Raw genomic sequence first — 10,635 nt, forward strand, 5'->3', positions numbered from 1 at the left:
TGTGATCTAACATGCAGTCTGTCTTGGAAAATGTTTCATGCACATTTGAAAAGAATGTATAGGCTGCTTCCTTGGGGAAATGCTCTGAAAACATCAATTAAATCGATCTGTTCTAGTGTGTCATTTAAAGCCACTGCCTTGTAGAATTTCTGCCTGGAAGGTCTGTTTATTGGTTTCAATGGAGTGTTAAAGTCCCCTACTATGACTGTATTTTATGTCTGTTAATATTTGCTTTATATATGTAGCTGCTCCTATGTTGGGTGCATAAATGTTTACAGTTATATCCTCTTGTTAGATTGATTCCTTTATCATTATGTAATTTCCTTCTTTGTCTCTTATTATATAGGCTTTGTTTTTAAAGTCTATTTTGTCTGATATAAGTATTTCTTTTCGCTTCTATTTGAATAAAATATCTTTTCCCATCCCTTTACTTTGTGTTTGTGTGTGTCTTTTGATTTGAAGTGGGTCTCTTGTAGACAGTATATATATAGGTCTTGTTATCCATTCAGCTATCCTATGTGTTTTTAATGGAGTGTTTAATTCATTTACATTTAAAGTGATTACTGATAGGTACATAGTTATTGCCATTTTATTATTTGCATTTATGTTCCCCCGCTCTTCTTTTTAAAGAAATTCCTTTAACATTTTTTGTAATACTTGTTTGGTGGTGATAAATCCCTTTAGTTTATTCTTGTCTGGGAAGTTCTTTATCTCTCCTTCAATTTTATATGATAGCCTTGCTTCATAGAGTAGTCTTGTTTATAGGCCCTTGCTTTTCATCACTTTGAATATTTTGTGCCTGTCCCTTTGGCCTACAAATTTTCTGTTGAGAAATTAGCTGACAATATGTGGGAGCTCCCTTGTAAGTAACTAGCTGCCTTTCTCTTGCTGCTTTTAGGATTCTCTCTTTGTCTTTAATCTTTGGCATTTTAATTATGATTTGTCTTGGTGTTGTCCTCTTTGGGTTCATCTTGTTTACTATTCTCTGTGCTTCCTGGGCTTGTATATCTATTTCCTTCACCAGGTTAAGAAAGTTTTTAGTCATTATTTCTTCAACTAGGTTCTCATCTAGCAAGGACAATCTTAAAGAAGTGGGTTTTTTTTCTTTGTTTGTTTTGTTTTTTGCCATACTCTTCAGCTGTGGTAGTTAAATTAAAGAGTAGGATTGAATGATTCTAGCCTCCCCATAGTCTTCAGTGAAGCTGCAGATGCAGTACATGTTCCTACATTGGCATTGCAGCATAATGTGCAATTTGAGCCGGGGATTAAGAAACTAGTTTAGGTTAAGCTGAGGCTTTGATTAGGAAAGGTTTTGATCATTCATCCATATTAAAAGCATCAGCCAATATTGATGAACGTTTGGTCTGGATACTGTTTCTTTCGAAGAGCTAGGATCTTCTAGGAATGAAGTTCAGTAGTCCTATCAACCAGTGTGGAAAAGCTCCAGGTATATGGGATATATACCATTAGCACAAGTTAGCATGTGCTAATTTTCTTTTGATGAAGGGCAGGCTGCATGTGGCATATGCTCCACAACAGCAGCTGCTCCCAGGCCCTGACTACAGGTGTGCAAGTGAGCACCTAACCTTAGAAGCCCATACACTTTCCTTCAGGTACAGCAATGTGCATGCGGAAAGGTTAGTCACAGTTAACAAGAATACTTAGGGATCCTTTAAAGAGGAGACCTGAGCAGTGGGGAGCACTGACCTAGCCTCAACTCTGTGATCTGGAGCACATCATTTACTTCTCTGACTCTGTTTCTTTAAACATAAAAGGGAAGGATTGAATTAAATGATCTCTCAGACTCTTTATGAAAGGGAAAACCAAGATCACTCTATGATTATTTAGTATATTTCAGCGAACTCAGTAGCATATAAGTTGTCTTTTTTTAATTACTGCTGTGATAGATGACATACTTGTAACATTATCAGTGCAATGTTCAGGTGCTAGACAGCACACAAAATACTCTTAATATAGTCTCTCAACTCTTAAAAAGAAGTGACCAATGTGGCAGAAATTATTAGTGTATGAGCTAAGTCCTTTAATGGAAATATGGCATGTATTTTAGACACCCTTGTATACAACAAGGCACATTTTGGTCACATCTCTTACATTGGCTCTTAAGACAAAAAAAATTATTTGAGCCCAAAATAGGGGATATTACAAAGATGAATAAAATCTTACAGTAATTTTAACTGAGGTCAGTACCTTGATATTGGGAAATTTAAAAACACATATGTATATATGAGAACTATGTGAATAGTACATATTGCACTTAGGCTTCTGCATGTTTGCCAACAAAAACACAAGTGCTATGTTTACTCTATTTTTTTTAAGAAATTTTAAGACTGATGAAAAAAGAGAGAAAGAAAGAAAGAACGAAAGAAGGAAGAAAGAACGAAAGAAGAAAGAAAAAGAGAGGAAAAAACTAATAATAATAGCTTTTAAAAAGTGGACATAATCAATGAAACCAAAAGTTGTTTCTTTGAAAAGATCAATAAAATCAATAAGCATACAGACAGACTAAGTAGAAAAAGAGAGAAGACAAAAATTACTAATAACAGACATGAAAGAGAGGATATCACTACAGACCTTATGAAAATTAAAAGGATAATAAAGAAATACTATAAACAACTCTATATTCACAAATTTGACAACCTAGATGTAATAGGCCGATTTCTTGAAAGATGCAATGTTCCAGAACTCACACAAAACAGACTATCTGAATAGGCCTCTATCTATTAAAGAAATTGAACCAATAATTAATAATCTTCCAAAATAGAAAGCACCATGCCCAGATGAGTTAACTGGTAAATTCTACCAAATATTTAAGGAAGAACTTGTACAAATTCTCTATAATCTCTTTCAGAAAATATAAGCAGAAAGAATATTTCCTAACTCAGCCTAGGAGGCCAGCATGATCCTAATATAAAAAATCAAAGGCATTGCAAATGCATATATCAATATTTCTCATGAACATGATGCAAAATCCTCGACAAAATATTGACAAATTGAAACTTACAATGAATAATGAGAATTATACATCATAATCAAGTAGGACTACATGATTTGATAATTGTATTACTGAAGTTCAACTTTCTTATTGGCCATTAAGAGCTCCTACAGGCTATCGGCAATTTCTTCTTACATGTTCTTTTCACAGCATGGTAGCTTACTTCTTCAAACCCACAAGAGAATCTTTTAATTTTAAATTTTCCACAAGGAGAATTTTTTAATTAACTAAAATTAATTAACTAATTGATTAATTTACTAAATTAACTGAAGTTTTTTTTACTTTTTCTTTACTCAATCATAGGAGTCACATTCCATTACCTTTGCAAAATTCACAGGTCCCACCCACACTCAAGGAGAGGAGGTTATACAGGGTATAACACTGGGGGAGGACATCATGGCACTTTTTTCCTGCTTCTCTTTGACTTTGCATTAAAGGTCTTAGCCAAAACGGTAAGAAAATTTAAAAAATAAAAATAAAAAAGGAGGTATAAGGTTTGGAAAAATAGAATACTGCCATTATTCAAGAACACATGTTTATATTTAAAACTCAAAGCAATGATAAATAAGTTATTAGGTTTAATAAGAAAGTTGAGTAAGAGAGCTGAATATAAAATGACGAGTAAAAATTAATTGCATTTCTTTATACCAACAGTTAACTATTAGTAAACATTAATTTGCAAACACATAATTTACAGAAGTAACAAAAATAATAAGTTCTTTACCAAAAAAAGCCCATCAAATAGTGTACATGAACTATATAGAGAAAATTAGAATACTACTGGAAAACATTAAAAAAGACTGAAGTAAGTGGAATAACATATCATGTTCATAAGTAAGAAGATCTAATATTGTAATGATATAAATTCCTCCAGGTAGTAAATCTATAAGTCAATGGAACAGCTATCAAAATTCAAAACATTTCTGTATGTGTGCATATGTGTGAATCTCTGATATGCTGATAAATTTCTTAAATTTATTCCCTCTTAAGGAAAGGGACCAGAATAATTAAGAACAAAATAAGGACATTTGTTCTATCTAATATTGAGCCTTCATATAAAGTTATATTTATGTAATTATAAAATTATATTTATGATTTTAGTGTTATTTTTATTGTTATAAAGTTATGAATGTGTGAATGAAGTGTGTTTGGGGTGTGAAAATAGACATACCAAAGGACTAGAACATAAAATCCAGAAAAAGGCTTTAAATATTTGGATTTAATATTTGGATCTGTGCAAATTAGTTATACAAAAAGGAAAAAATATTAAACTATATTCTTACCACATGTAGTGTATAAAAAAAATTTTAGGTCTAATAAATGGTGTACCTAAGATCTAAATGTGAAGAGTAAAATTTTTTAACTTGTAAAAAAATGAAATGTTTTTATAACCTTAGGGTCATATGAGAAAAAATTTTCAATTAAAATTTCGAACTTCTCTTTGACAAAAGGCACCATAAGCAAAATTGAAGGACAAGTTATAGTTTGGAAAAAAAGTATTTGCAACAAAGAATTACTTCTAGATAGTTGGAGATGGGGGTGGAGAGTAGGACTGAAAAATGTAGAGGTGAGATGATTATGAAAAGAGCTAAGTAAAAAACAATTCCAATTTTCTTATTAAGTCAATTCAGATTTGTTCCTCCCAAATCTTTCTATTGTAAAATTCGTTGTATGATAATATCACTGATTTTTTATGTCTGTTTTCCCCACTAGATTGCGCTTTTTTTAATCCAAGACTCAAGGATTTAAATCCACAGCCTCAATAATAAAGTGGCTACAGAACAGTTCTGGAGGCTGAGTTTCTACGTGGCTCAACCACTTCTGGCTGTCAGAACATGGGCATGTTCTTTCATTTTCCTGGCTCCAGTATGCTCACTTTGTACAATGATGGAAATAATAATAATAGAGGCTGCCTCAACGGTCATTATCAATATCAGATGAGCTCATACACATAAAGCATTTAGAACAATGCCTGCCCTGTGGCAAGAACTACACAAACAATTGTTGAGTGAATTAGCCATATGCGCAATATGAGCAAACTTTCCTTTTTGTCTCCCCAAAGGAACTTAAACTACATCATTTCAATTGCATTTCACCCATAGCTCAAACAAATAAGTACCTAAATAATGTGTCTTTTCTTTCTCTCATTCCAGAAATTACCAAAGATGACAAAGATGATATAAGCAAGGCTTTTCAGAATTTTAGGGAGAAATGGTAAACAGTAGGAATGGTACCTGGATTCAACCAAATTGAGAGTTTAAGGGCACATTACTCTAGATTGCCGAGGCCACCCAAGACTTCTGACTTCAAAGGCATGGAGTAGGGTCCAACTACAAGTTAGAGGAGAGTCCATAAAAGACCACCCTCACTTATGACATCAATGAAGTTCAAGTGCTTACCACCCTGAGATTCCATAGTTCACTAGAAATACTCATAAACTCAATGAAAGCTATTATATACAGTTACATTTGTTGCAGGGAAAGAATATATCAAATCAACCAGAGGAAGAGATGTATAGAGTAGGATCTAAGAGAGCCCCAAACTTGAAGCTTCCATTGTTTTCAGGATGTGTTATCTTCCCAGCATTGACATGTGACAATATGCAGAGAGTATTGATACTCCGGGAAGCTCATCTAAGCTTCTGTGTCCAGAAATGTATTGAGGCTTCATTACATGGACTTGACCGATTGATTGCTTGATTGCCCACATGGATGAACTCAGTCTTTAAGTCCACTGATACCAAATGACCCAAAGCCTCCACCATACATCATAAGATTAGTCTTTCTGGTGTGGCCAGCCCTCATCCTAAGACTATTAGGTGTGGCCAGCTGAAAGAGGAGGAGAAAGTGGTAGAGGAAGATGGATGAGAGGAGAGGATAGAGAGAAGAGGACAGAACAGGAAGCTTTTCTTTGAAAAGTGATTAATTTCCTAAGCTCAAGACCATTACTCAGTAACAACTGCCACATTAGTCAGAGTTTGTATGCTTCTTAAACTTTACAATCACCCTATAAGATCTTCAGAATTTTGTAGATAAGGAAGCTGAGAGTCAAGAACGCTAAGTAAATGAGCCTAAGTCCCCTAGGAAAGGAAAAAGACATGCAGGGACTGGAAACCAAGTGTTCTGGCCCCACATTCCTGTTCTTTCCAATACAATTTATAGATTCTGTTTCTCACACTTAGATCAGTGTTCTTCATTGTACTCCAACTTGCAAATGTTACACTTTTCCTAAAGTGCTCAGAACAGTAACTTTTCTACTCTATTTGTTAAATTCTTAGGCTTCTCATGAAGTTTTTTGATAAATTAAAGAGATACATATCAATAACTTTGGAACCCAGAAACAATAATCTTGTTCTAAATTTATTGTCAAAGGGATATGCAAATTTTTGTTTTATTCTGGAGTTTTGTCATAATAAAGTAGTCATTTGTTTCATAGACTTCCTTCCCAATCCTCCTCCTTTGTTCCCCCCACTCTACCATCATCAGTCTCAACTGATGAAATGTATCAAACAGCAAACGAAAGGATATCCCTGACAGACCTCACTGCATGGAAACTAAGGGTTAATGGGCTTGGGCATCATGGTGGACTTAGTGAGAGGCAGGGTAGACTGGTGAGAGACAAATACAAGACATTTTGACTCCACTTTAGTCTCTGCCCTGTATCTGATTCCTATGATTGTGCTTTTTACCCATTCCTTCAATAAAACTTTAACAACCAGCCAGCCCTTCATTTAATTCTTAAAAAACATTACTAGAAAAAAAATAATTAACACAGAATAAAACTAACAATGGCGAAAACTACGATAAATTTTGTTACAGATGAAAAATTGAACAATTAAAGGGGGAAATAGATTTGGTAGAAATAAAAACAAAATCACCTACCCTGAACGCACCAATCCCGTCTGATCTCAGAAGCTAATCAGGGCCCGGCCTGGTTAGTACTTGGATGGGAGACCACCTAGGAAGACCAGGTGTTGTAGGTGTAAAAAAAAAAAAATGGCAGTATCTAAAATTACAAAATTTAAAATGCTTATTAGCTGAAAGTGAATGGAAGAATAAAATCTTTACATTTATAGAATTTGACCTGAGAAATTAGCTTGATAGAAAAAAAAAGTTTTCAAAAGAAAACTCATAATCACAAAATATACAAGTAGGTAAAAGCTGAGTCAAAATAAATGAATCAGGTGGCTCGAACCTGAGTCTTGGCCTCTGATCTTCCTCCCTAGACAATATGAGCTTCAGCACCTGCTCCAGCTACTCCACCAGCTACCAGACCCTGGGCTCCATGCAGTCGTCCAGTCACTGGCCAGCGTGTATGCAGGTGCAGGGGGCTTGGGCTCCTGGATCGCTGTATCCCACTCTACCAGCGTCCCCGGTGGCTGGGGTTCCAGGACCCTGGCTGCGGGAATGGCTGGGGGCCTAGCTGGCATAGGGGGCAGCCAGACCGAGAAGGAGACTATGCAATGCCTGAATGACTGCATGGCCTCCTAGCTGGAGAGGGTGAGGCTGATAATTGGAGACTGGAGAGCAAAATCCTGGAACACCTGAAGAAGAAGGGACCTCAGGTCAGAGACTGGGGATATTACTTTAAGATCATCGAGGATCTGAGGGCTCAGATCTTTGCAAGTACTATGGACAATGCCCACATCATTCTACAGATTGCTGCTGATGACTTCAGTGTCAAGTATGAGACAGAGCTGACCATATGTCAGTCTGTGGAGAATGACATCAATGGGCTCCAAAAGGTCATCGATGACAGCAATATCACTGGACTGCAGCTGGAGACAGAGATTGAGGCTCTCAAGGAGGAGCTGCTTTTCACGAAGAAGAACCACAAAGAGGAAGTAAATGGTCTACAAAACCAGATTGCCAACTCTGGGTTGACCATGGAGTTGGATGGCCCTAAATCTCTGGACTTCAGCAACATCATGGCAGAAATCTGGGCCCAGTAGACAAGCTGGCTTGGAGGAACAGAGAAGAGCTAGACAAGTATTGATCCCAACAGATTGAGGAGAGCAGCACTGTAGTCACCTTGCAGACCACTGAGATAGGAGCTGCTGAGATGACACTCACAGAGCTGAGATGTACAGTCCAGTCCTTGGAGATCGACCTGAATTCGATGAAAAATCTGAAGGCCAGCTTGGAAAACAGCCTGACAGATGTGGAGGCACTATGCCATGCAGATGGAACAGCTCAACGGGATCCTTCTTGCTGCACCTGGAGTCAGAGCTGGCCCAGAAGGGCAGCACCAGACCTGGGCAGAAGGGCAGCACCAGACCTAGAAGTAAGAGGCTCTGCTGAACATCAAGGTCAAGCTGGAGGCTAAGATCGCCACCTACCACCACCTGCTATAAGAGGGGAAGGACTTCGATCTTGGCGACGCCCTGAATAGCAACTCCATGCAATCCGTACAAAAGACCATCACGCGCAGATTTGTGGATGGCAAAGTTCTGTCTGAGATCAATGACATCAAAATTCTGAGGCGTTAAGGCAACAAAAGTGGGGCACCCTTTGGGAGGGGCAGGAGGCCAATAAAAATTTCAGAGATCATTGAACATCAAAAATAAAAGAAAATTTAAAGAAAATGAATCAAATCAGAAAATTAATTGATCTTAATGATAATCTTTTTATTCAAATAAAAATAAAAAATAAAAATGGTTTAACTATTTTATGGAAATGTTATTAAAAAATTGAATTGATTTAATGAAAATTGATCTTAGAAAGCTTTTCAATAAAAACCTATTAATTTTGGTGTAATTCTTATTAAAACATTTGTGTTCATAAATAAGGGTAAAATATAGGATCACTATGGAAGTTCAAAACAGTAGGATTAAAGTATTACTTGCTTTTATTGTTCTTCTCTGTAGGATTGATATAAAATTTTGTAATCATTACCTTTATCGAATGTGAGTTGCAGTTAAGAATAAGATAAATATCTCTAAAAGGTTGTCAATGCAAATACTAATTTGAATTTGGTTCACATATCTTCTGAAATGTAGGAAAAGGTGTCTAATCTAACCTTGCAGTTCCTGCTTGAACTTGCCTTGGACCTATGGACATTAAAGCAGAGAAGATCAAATGGTGAGTTATATGGTTGGAGTTCCCCTTATACTTCACAAGTTCTCATAATGACCTACGAGGCTCACCCGATCTAGAGTCCCTCCATCTATGACTTAATTTCCTTCCACTGTCCCTAGCCCTTTCCAGCCACATCTGTGGCAGAGGAGAGTTGGGGGAGGAGGATGAAAGAGAACAGAGAAGTGTGTTAAATAGTTCTAGTCTGATTCATAGATGAGTCAGCATCAATTTACCTGATTCTGAGATTCCGTTTAAGAGGCGGGCATCTGCTGGCTGTTAGAAATGAGTTCCCATAATGAAACCCCAATGAATCCACCTTTGCTCTTGCTATGCCAGTATCACCACCATTACCAACCCTTCCTAACCAAACTATCTTTCACTGATTAGAATCCTGCCCAAACTCTGACCTTGCTATCTGTCACAAGGCTTCACCTGCCTGAGGAGACCATGTTTTTGGTCTGGTCATCTCCGTTTGTCTGGGCTACCACCAGGTAGTGTGTTTAGTCTATATAATCAAATTCTATTATTGGTTCTTTGGTTGGCCTCCACTCCAGGCACCTGTCCCAACCCAGTGGATGTATCTGATTCAAACTCCAAACCTTACTTTTCTACTGCATATCTACTCTTTCTCAGTCCAGTTGTAACAAGATGAGCCACAGGCTGGCCTCCTTTTTGTAATACATTCACTGTCAGACCATTCTAACTCGGACAGGCAGCAGCCCAGCAGGCCCAGATGGATACATACTGATAAAGAAATGGCTGCAAAGTTCCTGTCAGGGATCTCTGAATTAAGTTCTGAACAAGAGGAAACTACAGATTACATGTGTTGAAGAGGTCAGTCGACAAATTCTAACCAAGCATTCACGATGTTTAAACAATGCCTCAACACTAAAACTTCCTTTGTTAAAACAAAACAAAACCATTCTCTTCTGGCCACCCTACTCCTAACCCTAGCTATTCCTTCAGATTCATGACAACTGGTTTCTCGTTGAATTCCATTTAAATTTCTCAGTCCCAATTTACCTGGCAATTCTAAACCCATAATTTATTCTATAGAGCTAGCATTCCAAAGGAGTCTTGAGTTTCACAACTAATAGACCTGTTACAAAACAAAATAGAACATCAAACTGGGTTGAAGCCATCTTGTGGATCTTTTTTTTTTTTTTTACCAGAAGTGTGGATTTGTGATATAAGCAGCTGCTCTAAAACTAAACAAATGACAGTACTCAAGTCAGAGTTTGAGCCTATCCAGGGTCTGAATTACTTTTGCTTTGAGGTTTTGTGAAAGGTCATGCGGCCTAACAAAGTTCACATGAAACTTGGCTGTTTCTCTGTTAGGCTCTGGCTCAGAACTTGTGGCGTTTCATGTGGTTTGAAGTTTTCAAACACAACGCTTTGCACAGCACTAATAAATGATTCTTTCTCAGCATGGAAAGCAATTAAACATATGGCCTCTTGGGTTTTGGTCTCAGAATTAGTATTTATTTATTAGGAGCCAGGAGAAGGGCTAAATAGCTTAGAAGAGGGATCACGCATAATGAGGTA

The 10,635-nt window shown here is 37.0% G+C and overlaps 1 pseudogene; it reads left to right on the forward strand.

The window, feature by feature from the left end:
* Window positions 1-7,243: 7,243 nt before the first annotated feature.
* Window positions 7,244-8,501, forward strand: LOC105300595 (annotated as a pseudogene).
* The last annotated feature ends 2,134 nt before the right edge of the window (window positions 8,502-10,635 follow it).

The sequence above is a fragment of the Pteropus vampyrus genome, unplaced genomic scaffold, assembly GCF_000151845.1.
Source record: "Pteropus vampyrus isolate Shadow unplaced genomic scaffold, Pvam_2.0 Scaffold215, whole genome shotgun sequence".
NCBI classification, from domain to species: domain Eukaryota; kingdom Metazoa; phylum Chordata; class Mammalia; order Chiroptera; family Pteropodidae; genus Pteropus; species Pteropus vampyrus.